Genomic DNA, 18,913 nt, shown 5'->3' with positions numbered 1-18,913 from the left:
TGCATACGCTAAGCTGATGTTGCTAATATATAGCTGAGCTTGCCTACCATTTCCAAAAATGACAAAATAAAGAAGTGTCAATGTGTATGACTAAAATTGATGGTTTTACAATATCTTATCTGCCTGGGTAGTAAATTTGTGCAAAAAAATGCAGCACAGTGATCAAAACATTGCGGCTAATATAACATAGTGAGCAAATATTCTGCCGGCAGAGTCACTTGGAAAAATTTGCCACCAATTCATCCTCATTGGCTGTCTTCAATCACATATCTAATGCTGACATAATTGTGAAATTTCTGTTTAGAATATTCTCATGACAGCCAGTAGGCACCTTTTTATTGTGATAGCAGCTTAATTCTCAGGCGCTATGTACTGTGGCCATAAAAATTCTTAAGAATGATGAGGTGACGCACCTCTTTTCATAGTCTGGCACCTTAGCTAAAAACTGTTCAGTTAATGAGTGGAAGCACGGCCTGTGCAAAATAAAGATAACCGAGATGGCCACTCATAGTGTCCAACATCCTACATCCACGAATAATAGGTAACCGTACGCTTACAGCGAGATGAAAATGCACCGCAAAAACACCTAACGGACATACTTTGCAGGCTCAAGTCAGTTTAACACACATTATTTGGTAGTAAAGGTGGGCAGAACGAACAACAGGGTAAAAAATATAGCACTTCCTAGTCACATAATTCTGGTCCCTGGGATAAATAATGTTCGCATTAAACTGAAGGCTTGTGCCAAAACAGGTGGCATGAACCAGAGAACGAAATAGGGTGGATGCACACAGTAACGGCAAAGTTTCGTTTAGCTTATTCTGCCTGCATTACTAACGTCACCATTGCTAGCCAGTGAGGAAGAACTCTGGGCAAATTTTCTTGCATGCGATTCTGCTGGCTGCAAGCAGAATGTATCACCATACCTGTGTTCAGTCTTATTCTTTTCACATGAATATTCTTTTTTGTCAGGGAACGTAAATTTGTACTTAATCATAAGGAAGTATCCAGTACTCATTCATACCATATTCATCTACAGTACCACTGGTTTCTTCACAAACAGACTCTGTGCTTAGTCACCAGCAAAAACCAAGCAGTTAACATTTTTGAGTACGCAAGCCGCTTGCATCACAAAATATAAAGCTTTTTACTTCGTGCAGTCTAGAAATCCTGATATTCACCACACTGCCCACATGATACAAATCAAGGCTGCTTGAAATTTGCATTCATAGCATTAGTGCTCAGGCGCATCCACATTTGAGGACAGCGCAGTATGTCTTGACTTATTATGATGTTCTATTATGATATTATGAGTATTATGATGTTCCCTAAATTACCCTCACCGATAGAACCATCTTCAATAGCGCCGTAACAACTTTTGCAACAAACGACATATGTACGAAACAGAAAGGTCGGTGTGATAGGGCTTCTCTCTAGGGGTACTAGGTAAGAAAACGCGATCGGCAACACTTATGCACAGTTCACTTCTGAGCATACGCACATCGCATAAAACGAGCACTTTTACGCCTAGTACCACTGCGACACATATATATCCCGATTTTAGCTTGCAACACTTCGTAACAGCAACAACACAGCTCGAACCGGCTCGAACGTCGCGGTCACCACGGCGCATCGCCGGCGGCAAAACGGCTCACGCAGTATAGCACACGAGGAATGATAGCGATAACGAGGAAAGAAATCTTATCGCTACTGATCTTGTCATCACTTTTAAAGGTTGTAAAGGACTGGCGTTCACCACTTTTCGGCAACAAACTGCATACACAAAACACATACAAGTCGCGTACGCTGGGTGCGCCGATCGGACACTTTTCACTTCGACACGCCCTGAATAATGAATGAATGAACTTTATTTTCTCGTTCAAACGAGGGGAGAGTGGGACTAAAGGCACAGAGGCCTGACAGAGGTCCCAGCCCCCCACAGTTACAACAGCGGTGATAACATAAATTTCTTCATTGTATTGAGTAACAAAAAAAAAATTAGCACAAATGGTACCTATATGAACTGTTTACGTCATACAAGCATACGTACAGATGTGAAAGAAACCAAATATCAATGAATAGTGAAAGCAATGTCTTCGGCGAGTAATAATGCACTAAGCGCTTTTTTGAACGAGCTTTCACAAGCGCTAAATTTAACAGTTCTCCTACCTTGTTCAATATTTCTGTCGATTGATTTAGGAATGTTTGTTTTCCATAATTTGTTCTTGTTTGTGGAACGTGCCAGGTTTTCCGGCGTAGAGGGTAACGAGATATTTCATCATTGTCCGTTTTGGTGAATAATTTTTGTTTATGTATGGTGACCAGAAGCTTCTTATAATATATTCTGTCTGCTCGAAGAAGGGAGTAGCGCTGAAATAATGGACCTGTAGCAAGGTCTATGAAACGGCTATGGTGATTGCAGTACATACGAAGGATTCGTTTCTGTAAAAGAATTAATTTGTTTAGAGTAAAAAAGAGCGTTGTATAACTGTTGTTTGAGCCAAAGCAGAATTAGATGTTTTATTCTATTAATGATACCGAGAGATTTAGACAGGTCACTGCAGAGTATCCTTATATGTGAACCCCAGGATAAATGTTCATCAAACCATACGCCTAAGAATTTTTGTTCTTGGACATGGTTAATAGCCGTTTCATTAAAATAAATGTTAATCTCATTGGGTATGTTCTTCTTACGAGCTCTGAATAAAATGTATGTTGACTTTGCAATATTTTATTCTAGACTATTCTCTCTCAGCCAAACTGACAAGCGATTTAGATACGCGTTAACAATATTAGTAAGTTCGGAAGTGTCATTGGATGTAAAAAATACGTTGGTATCATCGGCATACATTGCCAAGTCGGGTGAGTCAAGTATTCGTACAATATCGCTTACATAAATTAAGAACAATAATGGGCCCAGTTTCGAGCCCTGAGGTACAACCTGCTTTATAGGTAAAATGTCAGAGGCAACAGAATTTATCTGAACAAACTGGTTTCGATTCGTTAAATCACTTCTTAATAAATCATTATAGCGACGCCACGTACCGCGTAGATTTCTAATTTATGTAATAATATTTTATGATCAATCGAGTCGAAAGCCTTCCGAAAATCTAAAAAAAGACCAAGTGTAACCTTCTGTTTTTCAATGTTCTCAATTATTTTATCTTTTATATCTAGAAGGGCTTGCGCTGCTGACCTATTTTTTTGGAAACCATATTGGTACTTAGAGATTACGTTATGTTTGGTCAAGAAAGACCACAACCTGTCAACCACGACACTTTGAAAAAGTTTTGAAAATATATTTAAGACCGATATTGGCCGGTAATTTGAGACTTGATCTTTCGCCACCACCTTTATCGATTGGTGTTACTCGAGCGGTTTTTAGCGCATCAGGAAAAATTCCTGAAGATATTGCCACGGGGATGAGAGTAGCAAAAGGGGTAGGAAAATTATATTTACACGATATATACAGAGAAAGAGAGGGCTGGCAAGATCGCAGAACAACAACATGAGCGCTGCCCAGATCGTCGTCTTCACCGTCTTTTTGGCGCATTCTTCCATGCTCGGCATAGCGCGTAACATAGAACCCCCGCCATCGAGAGCGCCGTCTCGGCGCTTAAGGAGCAGTAGGATCTTGTCCGGCAACATAAGGCTTAAGGCGGGAGACGTGCACGATATCAGTGGCGGACGCGGCAGATGAGCGACTGTTCAATAGAGTGATCTCGTACGTGACGTCTTTGACTTGGCGTAGGCCCTTGTAAGGCCCGGAGTATCGGGAAAGAACATTTGACAACAAGCCAACGTGGCGCCAAGACGTCCAGAGGAGGACCAAAGAGCCCGGAGAGTAATTAACGACTCTGTGATGGCTATCGTAGCGGGCCGTGCTGGGAGGCATGAAGATGATCCCGGGCAATCTGGCGAGCCGTTGCAGCCCGAGAAGCTGCATGAGTCAGGTATTCGTACAATATCGTTTACATAAATTAAGAATAATAATGGGCCCAGCTTTTGGGCCCATTATTTGGACAGAAAGGAGCGACCACGGTCGGTCAGCAGCTGTCGAGGAGCGCCGTGGTGAAGAATAACGTCGTTAAGTAGGAATTCCGCAACGTCAGTGGCACAGCTTGTCGGTAGTCTCCGCGTGATAGCGTATCGTGTCGCGTAGTCCGTAGCGACGGCAATCCACTTGTTCCCAGTCAGAGATGTTGGGAATGGCCCGATGAGATCAAGGCCGACGCGGTAGAACGGGACACCGGGAATGTCGATGGGCTGAAGAGGACCGGCTGGCGACAAGGATGGATGCTTGTGGCGCTGGCAAGACTCGCAAGAAGCAACGTATCGGCGCACAGAGCGGTGGAGGCCTGGCCAGAAGAACCGACGCCGAACGCGATCGCACGTGCGAGTTGCTCTGAGATGTCCAGCGGTTGGGGCATCATGAAGCTGTTCGAGGACAGTGGAACGGAGTGTTTCGGGAACAACCAGTAGAAGCTCTGGGCCATCGGAGCTGGTATTGCGTCTGTATAAGATGCCGTCACGAAGCACGAATAATTGTAGGGACGGGGCACAGTCATGAGAGCGTAGACGGCGGATAATTTACCGCAAATTGGCATCGCTGAGCTGTTCGCTGCGTATGTCGGATAAATCGGATATCGCGAAGACACAGGCGTCCGAATCGTGCGCTGACAAGTCGGGAGGGTCCACTGGATGACGGGATAGGCAGTCCGCATCCTGGTGCAGTCTGCCAGACTTGTAAGTGACGTCAAAGCTGTATTCTTGCAGTTTCAGTGCCCAGCGACCAAGTCGTCCAGTCGGATCTTTGAGGGAAGACAACCAGCAAAGCGCATGGTGGCCTGTGATGACCGAAAAGGTGCGGCCAAACAAGTATGGTTGAAACTTTCCGACAGCCCAAACTAGTGCGAGGCACTCGCGCTCAGTGATCGAAAATTTGCACTCCGAAGAGGAAAGAAGGCGACTGGCATAGGCGATGACGCGATCGCGTCCTTGTTGCTGCTGGGCGAGAACAGCACCGATGTCATGTCCACTGGCGTCGGTGCGAAGTTCAGTAGGGGCTGACGGGTCAAAATGGGCCAAGATGGGTGGTGACGTAAGTAACGTGGTGAGCGTGTGAAATGCAGTGGCCTGTTCAGGACCCCAAGAAAATGGCGTTTCCTTTTTCAAGAGTTCCGTGAGTGAACGGGCAACGTCGGCGAAGTTCCTGACAAAACGTCGAAAATAGGAGCACAAGCCGACAAAGCTCCGGACGTCTTTAGTGGAATATGGTATAGGGAAGTGTTTGACAACACGAATTTTTTCTGGGTCAGGTTGCACGCCTTCAGCACTCACAAGGTGGCCAAGCACAGTGATTTCGCGGCGGCCAAAACGGCATTTGGAAGAGTTCAGCTGAAGGCCTGCTCGCCTGAAAACTTCAAGAACAGCCGACAATCGGCTAAGGTGACTGTCAAATGTCGGTGAGAACACGATGACATCGTCAAGGTAACACAGGCAAGTTGACCATTCGTATCCACGGAGGAGGGAGTCCATCATCCTTTCAAATGTGGCTGGGGCATTACACAGTCCAAAGGGCATTACCTTAAACTGGTAAAGTCCATCGGGCGTAACAAATGCGGTCTTTTCACGGTCTTGATCATCGACGGAGATCTGCCAGTAGCCTGACCTCAGGTCGATGGAAGAGAAGTATGCAGAGCCGTGTAGACAGTCGAGAGCGTCGTCGATCCGCAGCAAAGGGTAGACGTCCTTGCACGCCACCTTGTTTAAGTGGCGGTAGTCGACGCAGAAGCGCCAGCTGCCACCTTTCTTCTTCACCAGGACGACCGGTGATGCCCATGGACTGCATGAAGATTCAATGACGTCCTTGGTGAGCATCTTGTCGACTTCACGCTGTATCACTTCTCGCTCGGCATGGGACACGCGAAAGGGACGTCGTCTGATTGGGCTGGCGTCCCCAGTATTGATCTTATGAGTGACCACAGATGTCTGTCCCAAAGGACGGTCATTGAAGTCAAAGATGTCGCGGTAGGACTTCAATATGTGCCGCATATCGGCTGTCTGTGCAGGAAGAAGGTCAGACGCAATCATCTTGTCAATATCACCGTCGACGAGAATGTGTGAGAAAGAGGAAGGGGCAGAGGATAAAGAAGCGTCGGTGACGAATGCAGAAACGGCACACTCATCGATAGAAGCAATGTGGCCTAGAGTCATGCCGCTTGGGATGAGTTGCGTGCACCAGCTAAAGTTCAGTATGGGTAGCGACGTGTGATTATCTGCAACTCTAATAAGCGTGTGAGGAAGAGCGACGTTTTTGGCGTGTACGACGTCAACGATCGGGGTCAAGATGTAATCGCCATCGGGAATGGGCGAACAAGACCGCAAGTCCACATACATAACGGCTTGAGGAGGTAGCCTAACGTAATCCACTGAGCACAAGCGCGGTTGGCGTGCAGTAGCAGCGTCATGGTAGCACGGTAGGTCTAGCTGAAGCAAGCCGGTTCCACAGTCAATAAGGGCAGAATGGGCAGACAGAAAACCCATACCGAGAATGAGGTCATGGGAGCATTTCTCGAGCACGGCAAGGAGTACGCTTGTGGATCGGTCAGCAACACTTATTCGGGCGGAGCACATCCCTAGCACGGGAGACGTTCCGCCATCGGCGACACGAATGAGCGGTACTGTGGGTGGTGTTAGGACCTTCTTAAGGCGGCGACGAAGCTCCGAATTCATCACTGATATCTGAGCCCCAGTGTCCACTAGAGCGACAACATGTGCGTCCAGTTTAACGTCTATCAGGTTTCGTCTGGTCTGCAGTGTGGTCAGAGGATTTGGCAGGCGGGTCGTCGATGCAGCATCACCTCTGGGAGCTGCATCGTCTAGTTTTCCCGAGGGAGTCGTTCAATCGGCGACGTAGGGCGGCGAAATTGGGGCCAGCGAGATGATTGGCGATGCGATAACGGCGAACGGGACTGGTGACCACGTGGGGATGGCGAACGACGATACGACATGGGGGGAGCGTCTTCAGCGGTGGTTTGGGGATGCTCGTGGTAGGGCTGAAATCGGCCGTGATCCATGTCGGGACGACGGTTGTTTCCATAGGGAGCCTGATACCAATACCACCGGCTGTTACAATGGCGGGCCACGTGTCCAATACGACGGCAGTTAAAGCAAATGGGACGGCCATCAGCAGTCCTCCACTCGGCTGGGTTGCGATTACGGAAAGGCGGCCTTTGACCTTGGGCGTGCGAAAGTGAGGGACGGCGGTCGATCGGCTGCGAAGGAGCTGCGAAGGAGCTGTCCAGGCCAGCATTGGAGAGCTCCTGATGAACGATAGCTTGGACTAGTGGCACCATCTGGGAGCTATGATCACAAGTTCGGCCACACGTAGAAGCAGGAGACGCAGCGTCAAGTTCACGTCGGATGATCTTTTTCACGTGTTCCACGGTGAGCAGCGCCGACGGCTCAGGTACATCTTCGCAGGACCACGTTGCTGCCGTGTTCGGAAGTCGAGCGAAATTATTGGCAATGCGTCGACTTTTGGCGGCCTCAAAGCGCTTGTACTCTTGGATGATGGCATCGATGATGTCGCAGTCTTTGCAGATTAGCAGGTTGAAGGCATCATCTGCTATGCCCTTTAACACGTGGCCTACTTTCTCAGACTCCGTCATGCCGTCGTCGGCTTTGCGGCAAAGGGCAAGCACGTCCTGTATATAAGTCAGGTATGACTCTGTCGCTGTCTGTGCACGAGATGCCAGCTCCTTCTTTGCTGCTGCCTTTCTACCTGCGGACTTGCCGAACAGGGAACGCATCTTTTCCTTGCATGCATCCCAGCTCCCAATTTCCTCTTCATTATTCTGAAACCACACCTTCGCGGTTCCCTTGAGATAAAATAATATGTTTACCAACATGATCGTCTCATCCCAGTGATTATTCTTACTTGCACGCTCGTACAGGGGTAGCCAGTCCTCGATGTCGACGTTATCAGTCCCGCAGAATGTGCCTGGGTCCTTTAGCTGAGCCAGGACGACCGTTGTCGTTGCAGCCGCCTCGGTGGGCGCAGACACTTCTTCCGCCATCGTGGATAAAGACAAGCGTCGGCCGCTGCGGAGCTCCGTTGTACCGTGTGGGTACCCCGCACCTCCCACCAAAATGCCACGGGGATGAGAGTAGCAAAAGGGATAGGAAAATTATATTGACACGATATATACAGAGAGAGAGACGGCTGGCAAGATCGCAGAACAACAACATGAGCGCTGCCCAGATCGTCGTCTTCACCGTCTTTTTGGCGCATTCTTCCATGCTCAGCATAGCGCGTAACAATATTGACAAATTGACAATGTAAGCTAGAACGACACTTATTTCGCCCGAAACATATTTAATCGGCTCCGGCCGAATTCCGTCAGGTCCTGCCGAGGCTGTACACTTCATTTTGTCTATCAGATTTTGTATCTCAACACTATCTGTGGGTTGCAGAAAGATAGAGCTGGTCACTGGCGGGATATCGATTACATGAACCATGCTTCTTTCGCCTCCTCTCGAGGCACGTGACCCCGCTTGTACAAAATGTACGTTCATGCTCGTCATTTGACTTTTGTTCAGCAGTTGTATCTGTGACGTGCAACTTGACTTTCTACTCGTTATTTTATTCACAGCGTTCCATATCCGTTTTGGTTCGTTGCGTATGCCAGAAAACAATTGTTGGTAGTAATCTTGTTTGGCTTTCTTCAGTTTGCTTTGTAGGTGATTCCTGAACTTTTTGAATGCCGCGAACTGTTCTTGATCATGTGTTTTTATAAAAAAGTGGTACATCGCATTTTTAGTTTTTATGTCGTTTAATAAATGACGGTTTATCCAAGGTTTTCGTACTTTCTTATTTCTGTTTCGTTCATATCGCAGCGGGAAAGCCGATTCATAAGAACTTTGTATGTTTGAAAGAAAGATGTTAAAAGCTGTGTTAACATCACTTTCATTGTAGACCGCCTGCCAGTCTATAGCTACAATTAATTCCCGAAAGTGTTCTAAAGAAAAATTGTTTATCATTCGGCGATAACAAGGTGCATGGGTAGAGCCATTGTTGTTAGAGAAATTGGTAAAGGAAAATAGGGATAAATGGTCACTTATGTCACTTGCAAGAACGCCGGCAAATACTTCTTCATTTACGTTTGTAACACAGATGTCAATTAAAGTGGCACTATTCGCTGTAACTCTGGTTGGTAACTTAATATGATTTGTGCAGGCATGGCAAGCAAGAAGTGATTTCAGTTCCCATGTCCACGTGTCATGTGAGCTCATATCTATATTGATATCTCCCATGATTATCACAGGCTCATTGCTAGAACAGGCACGTGATAGCAACATGTCTAAAAAATTGCTAAAACTTTTCTTTGTCGCCAGTAGGAGGCCTATATATTACCGATGCCGAGGCCTTTCCTAAATGCACAGTAAGTCATTCTACCTCTTCGGTAACTACAGAGAATTTTTTCACTACTGTAAAACGTATCGTTTCATTTATGTACAAAGTACACTACCTCCCCTTTGACTGATTCTAGTTATGTGCTGCGAGCGATACCCTTCAAAGAAAGGTATGTGGTCGTTTGGTGATAACCAAGTTTCGGTAAAACACAAAACATCAAATTTATTTTCTATTCACGACATCAGATTGTCAATTTCGTCTACTTTGTTCCTTATACTCCTGGCATTAATATGTATAGTTCAAAAATATTTTAAACCTGTGGCTTCTCTGTTGAGACGAAGGACGTCATAATAAGTCTCACTGATTGATCCAAATCCCATCCTAGAAGAATTTTCGAGGTAATGTAGGCGGGCCTGACAATCTATTCGCCATCTGAATATGTGTTGTATACTCAGAATACACGGGTATGTGATGGCCTTCTCGTTAGCAATTCACACGTGAAGCACGGCACAAGAAATCACGAAGGCGACGGCTTGAAATATTTCTTCCGACACTCGCGCAAACCAGTAGCGCCCCCAGGATCTTTGCCAGGGAGGGGGGGGGGGGGTGACAGTTTGCCAATACCATCTAAACAGCACTAATTTCAATTTCTTCGCTGGAAATTGTCAAAAAATGCGCTTTTGCGAGTGTGCAGACGATCACGAAGTCGACGGCTTGCAATATTTCTTCCGACGCTCGCACAAACACAACACACTTCCTCCGCTCCGTCTAATTCTGTCGGCGATAGCCCGCACTGATGAAGACTGGGAGGGTACACCGGCTTGCTGACTTCAACGACTATCTTCGTGGGTGCTGGATAACTCTAGTAAGAATCACAAGAACCAGCAAAATAGCCTAGGCCTCGCGTCACCGCTTCGCTTCGCTTCGAGCAAGCGCCATGTTTGCCGTGATGACATCCTACGCCGTCCGCCTCGTACCAGCCAATGAGAGACGAGCAGGCATGCGGATGGCAAAGTTGCGTCCGCCCGTCCAGACGATCGGGCAGGCTTCCGCCCCTGTCCGCATGCGTGCGGAGCAGATGTGCGGATTGAGCGCGTATGGGCCATTACTAAATAGCTGACACACTTCCCGCCGTTCGCCCGCCTGCTCCTGCGGTGGCACCGCTCTCGTATGCCGACTACCCATCGGGCGTCATTCCTCCGCCGCTCAACCAGGTTGCCGCGACTGCAAGCATTCCCCCACCCCCGCCCCAATGCCATATCCCATCAATGCACCGGGTTCCCCTTGCCCCCGTTCCACGGCAGGCACCTCAGCTTCTATGTCGAGCCGACACGTGGCGCACGCCAGATATGAGGCCTATTGGCTGCGCCTGTGGCACTGCTGGTCACGTTGTTCGCTTTTGTCGTCGCAACATGTCCTCGAACCGTGGCACCTTCAACCAGTTTCGCTACGCGCCGCAACACGCCGCAGAGGTACGTTTCAGAGATGACGCTGATTCGCCGCCGAGACTCTGCGATCGCGACTGCCATTCAGACAATCACCGTTCTCCTTCTTCACGTCGACGGTCACTGTCACCTATGCGTCGTCGGTCACCTCCTGCCGAGGGAAACTGAATAGCGCCGTTCCAGAGGCAAGAAATGCAAACTCATTTGGATTTCTTGCAAAGTTTGCAAATGCAAACTTTTGAAGGCCCCCATTTTAACCACAGAATGAAATTGACGTCAATGTTGAGGGAGCATCCGCACAAGCTCTTGTCGATATCCAGGGCAGCCATTTCTGTCATGCATGAAAATCTGTCGCAAGCTGAAAAAAGTCACGACGTCTTTATCGGGCATGACACTCTGCACTGCTAGCGTGCAACGCATTCATCCTACAGCTGTAGGCACCGCCCGTGAGGTCATCAAAGACGCTTTGTACATCATCGAGTTTTTTGTGTTGCCCTCCTCTTTTCATGATCTCCCCGCAGGGGCGTCTGCGCAAGCAGGCGTTTGGTGAGTTGCGCCACCACGGACCCGAGCACATGAGGGTTGGACCCTCCCGCGTGTAGCCGTGCGCGGCTGAGCCGTGTCTGGGGAAAGGGGGATCCTGGGGGTTGAGCCGATGCCGGGTGTTCGGACCTTTATGGCCCCCCGGCAGAGGCAACACACCCCTTTGGCCTCGGCTTCACATAGACGGCACCCCCGGACTGACCCACCCGGGGGAAATCGGTAGTTGCCTTTTCCTATCCTCCTCTTCAATCTTCGTCTTTTTCTCTCACTTTCAATCTTTCCTGTCTCCTTCTTACTTCTTATATTCTGATTTTCCAGGCAGCTAGGGTTAACCTTGTGTGAGATAGCCAACCTTGGTTATATCATATTTGGTTATAGTGGTTGTGTACAGCTGGCGTTGGCAGGTCTTGTTCATAACAACCCTGTCGCGTCCCCTTGTTGGGCTCCGCGGTGGGCGGCTGGCACCGCTGCCGAAGTCACTAATTTGTATGGCTTCCTCATACCCCAAACTCCCTGATCGCCCTCTCATAAAAAGAGGGCGCACCGATGAATCATTCATCTTCTTCACAAAGGCCACCGAAAATTTTCCACGTTTCCACGTGATTCACTGTGAAAACGCCGACAAAAAAGCAACAAACATTTCACCCTTCTTAGTGTCAAAATGTCTCACGGAGGTCATTGGAAGTGGCTACAAAGCCACCAAGATGGCAAGTGGTGACCTTCTGATTGAGGTAAAAGACAAAATGCAGTACGAGAAACTCGCAAACCTGGTGGCATTTGGCGATAAAACCATATCTGTCAGCGCACACCGAACAATGAACACCGTCAAGGGTGTGGTTTCAGACAGCGACCTCATGGATTTGACTGACGAAGAACTCCTGAATGGGTGGAAAGAAGAAAACGTTATAAATGTACAACGCATAAAAATCAGGCGCGATAACAAAGAACTACCAACCAAACACATAGTACTTACTTTTGGCTCTAGCACACTCCCAGATGCAATAGAAACAGGCTACCTTAAACTGCGTGTAAGACCTTACATTCCGAATCCACGACGTTGCTACAAGTGTCAGAGGTTTGGCCATGCCTCTCAACGCTGCCGAGGACAACTAACTTGTGCGAAATGCGCTGCAAAAGATCACTCTGCTGATGAATGTACTGCTGAGGCCCATTGCGCAAACTGCGATGGCAGCCACCCTGCATATTCCAGATCTTGCGCAGCCTGGAAGAAAGAAAAAGAGATAATTACGATCAAAGTCAAAGAGAATATCACTTTCCGGGAAGCACGACAGCGTCTTTCGCCTTCATTTTCCATGAAAACTTCTTTTGCCGAAGTGGTGCAACAGGGGGCAGCATCACGACGGACCCCGGCGGTCGCCCAAGGTACGCGCAGCGTACTGAAGCGACTGCCACCCGCCCCCATGGTGGGAGCAGCTAAGGCTGCCCTGCCCTTCTCGAAATCGGCCACACCAGAGGCCTCTACTAGCGCTGCCAGCAGCCATCGCAGCTCAGAGGCTAAGGAGGACCCATCGGCCTCCGGGCTGGTGGGTCCACAGCCTTCGTCCCTCGAGGCGAAGGCTACACGACGTACACATCGCTCGTTAGAGCGAGTGTCCAGCGCTTCGGAAGAGGCTATGGACACTACTCCAAGCAAGGTGGTGCAGTCAGCACCTAAAGAGCGGCCAAATTCTTTGGACCGCTCTAGAAAAGACAGAACCAAAATTACAGGGCCGCAAACGGCTCTGTAGGCTAAAACACGTTCTTCGTACACACAGCACCAACTTACCTTCACTATGGACACGCAAATTATGCAGTGGAACGTCAGAGGCCTTCTTAGGAACCTCGACGATATCCAAGAACTCCTTTACCAACACAATCCAAAAGTGCTGTGTGTACAAGAAACACACTTAAAATCAAAACATACAAACTTTCTCCGACAGTATGTTACGTTTCGTAAAGATCGGGATGATGCTCTCGCGTCATCAGGCGGTGTTGCCATCATAATACACAAAAGCATAGCATGCCAACGTTTGCAGCTACAAACGCCCCTTGAAGCAGTGGCAGTTCGACTTGTTCTTCTAAACAAACTCATCACCATTTGCTCGCTTTACATACCCCCACATTACCGCTTACACAAACACGAATTTCAGTCCTTTATAGACGAATTGCCAGAACCTTATCTTGTTCTTGGCGATTTCAATGCGCACAGCAGTCTGTGGGGCGACTCTCGTATCGATGCGCGAGGTCGTCTTGTTGAACAATTTCTTTTCTCGTCTGGTGCGTGCCTCCTGAATAAAAAGGAACCTACATTTTACTGTATTGCAAACAGAACATTTTCTTCTATTGATCTGAGCATAGCTTCCGCGTCTCTATTTTCTGAACTTAAATGGGAAGTTACCAAAAATCCTTACGGGAGCGATCACTTCCCAATACTACTGAGAACAACCAAAGAAAATGAGTCCTTACCACAAGCCCCTCGATGGAAGGTTGATACAGCGGATTGGGAGAAATTTCGAACTCTTACTAGTAGTATCTCCTGGGCTGACATGTCTTCGTTAGGAATTGATGCTGCTGTGGAGTATTTCACTACCTTCATAATTGATGCCGCTTCTAAATGCATATCCCAAATGAGTAGTGTGGCATGCAAACGCCGTGTCCCATGGTGGAACGACGAATGTAGGAGCGCTCGTAGGAAACAGAACAAAGCATGGGGGCTGCTACGTGAGTATCCTACTGCGGAGAATCTTGTCAATTTTAAGAAGGTAAAGTCCCAAGGCAGGAGAACGCGCCGACAGGCCAGAAGAGAGAGCTGGCAGAAGTTTTTATCAAGTATAAACTCGTATACAGATGAATCCAAAGTCTGGAACAGGGTAAATAAAGTAAGAGGACGACAAACATATTCACTCCCTTTGGTAAGCACACAGGGCGACAGCTTGGAAGACCAAGCGAACTTCCTGGGCGCACATTTTGAACATGTGTCCAGCTCATCGCACTACTCGGAAACATTTAAACGATACAAAGCCAGAATAGAAGGACAGAAGCTGGAACGAAAATGCAAAAAACACGAGGCATATAACGAACCGTTAAGATTAGCTGAGCTACAGGCATCACTAAACTGCTGCAACAATTCTGCACCAGGTGCTGACCGTGTCATATATGAAATGCTGAAGCACCTTCCCCATGAAACACAGAAAACCCTCCTTTCCCTCTATAACGCTGTATGGTCTTCCGGCGAGATACCGTCTGCCTGGAAAGAGGCCATTATAATTCCTATCCTGAAACAGGGCAAGGATCCATCGTCTGTTTCGAGTTACCGGCCTATAGCACTAACTAGCTGTCTTTGCAAAGTCTTCGAAAAAATGATAAACCGCCGCCTACTACATTTCCTAGAATCAAACAAACTGCTTGACCCATACCAGTGCGGTTTTCGCGAGGGTCGATCCACCACTGACCATTTGATACGTATTGAGGCGCAGATACGCGAAGCTTTTATTCACAAACAGTTCTTTCTGTCTGTATTTCTAGACATGGAAAAGGCCTACGACACCACATGGCGGTTTGGAATACTGAGAGACCTCTCCCACTTTGGTATACGTGGTAATATGTTAAATGTGATTGCGAGTTATCTGCTGAATCGCACATTCCGTGTGCGAATTGGCAATGTGTTATCACGACCTTTTGTGCAGGAAACTGGTGTACCCCAGGGAGGTGTGCTCAGCTGCACACTCTTTATCGTTAAAATGAACACAATCCGTGCTTCGTTACCACCCGCTATTTTTTATTCCATCTATGTGGACGATATACAAATAGGGTTCAAGTCCTGTAACCTCGCAGTTTGCGAGAGACAAGTACAGCAGGGGTTAAACAAAGTGTCTAAGTGGGCAGACGAAAACGGGTTCAAAGTAAACCCCCACAAAAGTTCTTGTGTTCTTTTCACTAGGAAGAGCGGTCTCGTTGCAGATCCTACTATCGAAATGTATGGACAACAAATACCTATGAACAAAGAACACAAGTTTTTAGGCATCATACTTGACTCTAAGCTTACTTTCACCCACCACATAAAACATCTCAAGGCGAAATGCCTGAAAACAATGAACTTACTGAAACTTTTATCTCGCACTTCCTGGGGCAGTGACAGGAAGTGTCTAATGAATCTTTACAAGAGCCTCATTCGGTCACGATTGGACTATGGTGCCGTAGTATATCACTCTGCCGCCCCGAGCGCGCTAAAAATGCTAGATCCTGTCCACCACCTAGGCATCCGCCTGGCCACTGGCGCATTCAGAACAAGCCCCGTCGAAAGCTTATACGTAGAATCCAATGAGTGGTCACTCCATCTCCAGAGAACATACATCAGCTTCACTTATTTTCTCAAAGTGCACTCCGATTGGGAACATCCTTGTTCTGTAACCATTAATGATTTGAAGTGTGCAACGCTTTTCTATAATCGACCCTCTGTGAGACGACCTTTCTCACTGCGTGTAAGAGAACTCAGCGAAGAGATGGATGTCCCACTTCTAGAACATAGCCTAATGCCTCCAGCTAAGATGTCACCGCCCTGGGAGTGGCACGTGATAGAGTGTGATCTATCCTTTGTAGAGGTCACAAAGCACGCACCCGAGCTCGAAATTGCAATGCATTTCCGCGAACTTCAATCGAAGTACTCGTGCTCGGAATTCTACACCGACGCATCCAAGTCCCATGCTGGCGTATCTTATGCGGCTGTTGGCCCCTCTTTTTCTAAATCTGACGTATTGAACCCCCTAACAAGTATCTTCACAGCAGAAGCCTACGCAGTACTTTCTGCAGTGAAACATATAGACAAATTGAAACTACAAAAGGCAATAATATTCACAGACTCGTTGAGTCTTGTAAAAGCGCTAACATCTTTACAAAAGCATAATAATCCTGTTTTTCTTGAGCTTTACTCACTCTTGTGTGACATATACCAATCTCATAGACATGTAATAATATGCTGGGTGCCTGGTCATAGAGGCATCGACGGCAATGTGCTAGCAGACCAGTTGGCCACATCAACTACATCGCAAGCTATTAATCCTGCCGCTGCTATTCCCTCCACAGACCTGAAGCCTTTCCTACGAAACAAACTGCGAAGCCACTGGCAACGCTTGTGGGACGCCGAAGCAAATAATAAGCTCCACTTGATTAAGCCACAGGTAGGGTTCTGGCCCTGTACAACTAAAACACGACGAACTGATGTCCTATTCTGTCGTCTCAGAATAGGACACACATATGGTACTCACAATTTTCTATTGAATGGCAATGATCCTCCTACCTGTGGTAGATGTGGCGAGAGGCTCACCGTCCTCCACGTCCTCTTGGAGTGTCGGGATGCCGAAAGAGAAAGAAAGAAACATTTTCCGCTAGCATATCGCTATTGTGTCCCTCTCCATCCCGCTATGTTTCTCGGTAAAGAACCGCTTTTTAGCACCAATGCAGTCCTCGCATTCTTGAAAGATGTTGTGCTACATGTTATTAGCCCAATAAGTTCATAGCACATCCTCTCTCCAGAGGATGTTGCTGTGATAGTTCTTTCTCTTTATAGCACATACCTCCAGGCCCTTGTGTTTCAAGGGCTCTGTTTAGGCACTTGTGCTTCTGGCCAAGTCTAGCATCTTTATATTTTAAGTCGCATCATTCCTCCGCAATGCATTGTTCATGTCCATAGTACACATAATCAGTCATTGCCATAATCTTATTATGTATATATTTTACGCACTTTACAGCGACTGTTTTTAGGCCCCTTTACAGCCATGTCACATCTAGTGTTCATATAGTTCATTCTTCATATACCACTATCAAACCACTACCATCGTCTTGGCGCTCTTTGGCCACATGTGGCCCTTGCGCCAATAAACCACAATAATCATCATCTTTTCATGATCTCATCCACGGGTGGGACTTTCTATCACGTTATAGTGCCATCATAAATTGTTCTCGCGCGCAAGTGGCGCTTTCGCGGCTGTGTCATTCACCATGAGTCGGCGAAGACCTCAGTGTTCGCAAAGTCTTCGCTGATGTTGATACTGACCATCAGTGTAGACATTTGGTCTTGCGGGTGTAACACGTTTGCAGATTTTCTTCTTGCAGCGCAAAACACACGGACGTAAAAGAAGAACGCAGACAAACACAGGCGCTGACTTCCAACAACGATTTATTTCCGGGATGGACGCCACTTTTATACCCTCACGTTTTTTCTGCTTTCTTCACAAGCACGTGCCTACTTACACGGTACATGATAGTCAAAAATACTTGCAGACTAAAGCAAGATAACAAAGCACACGTTAAAATGATACATGATAGTCTAAAATACTTGCAGACTAAGGCAAGATAACAAAGCACATGTTAAAATGATACATGGTAGTCTAATATACTTGCAGACTAAGGCAAGATAACAAAGCACATGGTAAAATGATAAAATAGCACTTGCAGACTAGGCAGATAAAACTATTATGTTCAACGAACGCGCAGGAATTCCAACTACTTCTTGGGGAGTAACAGGGACGATTTGCTAACACAAGCATCGCCGAACTTTTCAATGTGAGCGCTTTCAATGATTAGACGAGTTAGTTCGCATTTGCTTCTCCCTATAATAACTGTATCTTCGAAGCGGGCTCACTGAATCCGCACTTGGGACAATGACTTGCGAGGAAGCCATTAACCGCCGGCTTGTTAACTTTATTCGCATGTTCTCTAAGCCTACCATTGAGGCATCTGCTGGTTTTTCTGATATAACTCCTTCCACATTGCAAAGGTTTTCAGTAAATGACACAGTTCCTACAGTTAAGGTATCCTCTTCGTTTGGCTGCAACCAACCATCCATGGGTCGCACGACAAGTGTCTCCTATACCATCGACACCGGTTCCCATACCTCCTTGCCACAGCGCGCGTATCGCGTTTGCGCCGAAGAGCGCCGAGTTATCACGAAACAAGTGAACGACATGCTACAGCGCGGCGTCATTCAGCCTTCTCAAAGCCCTTGGTCATCTGTTGTCCTAGTGCGCAAAAAAGATGGCTCCATCCGGTTTTATATTCATTATCGCCGCCTAAACAGGATTACGAGAAAACATGTCTACCCTCTGCCTCGGATCGACGATGCTCTTGACTGTCTGCAAGGTGCCGAATACTTCTCGTCTTTATATCTCCTCTCTGGCTATTGGCAGGTTCCCATGGCTGAGGCTGACCGCCCAAAGAAAGCTTTCATTCCTCCTGATGGCCTCTACTAGTTTACCGTTATGCCTTTCGGGCTCTGCAATGCTCCCGCTACCTTCGAGAGCATGATTGATACCATCCTTTGCGGACACAAGTGGAAGACTTGTTTATGTTGTTGTTTTCTCAAAGGATTTTTCAACATCTCACCCGTCTGCATGACATCCTCACCTGTCTCACTTCAGCTGGCCTACAGCTCAACCTCAAGAAGTGCCGTATCGCTGCCCGAAAATTAACTGCCTTGGGTCGTGTTGTCTCGAAACACCACCTCCTTCAT

This window comes from Dermacentor silvarum, chromosome 6 (assembly GCF_013339745.2).
Source record: "Dermacentor silvarum isolate Dsil-2018 chromosome 6, BIME_Dsil_1.4, whole genome shotgun sequence".
In the NCBI taxonomy this organism is placed as follows: Eukaryota; Metazoa; Arthropoda; class Arachnida; order Ixodida; family Ixodidae; genus Dermacentor; species Dermacentor silvarum.
Note: the sequence above shows the minus strand (reverse complement) of the source record.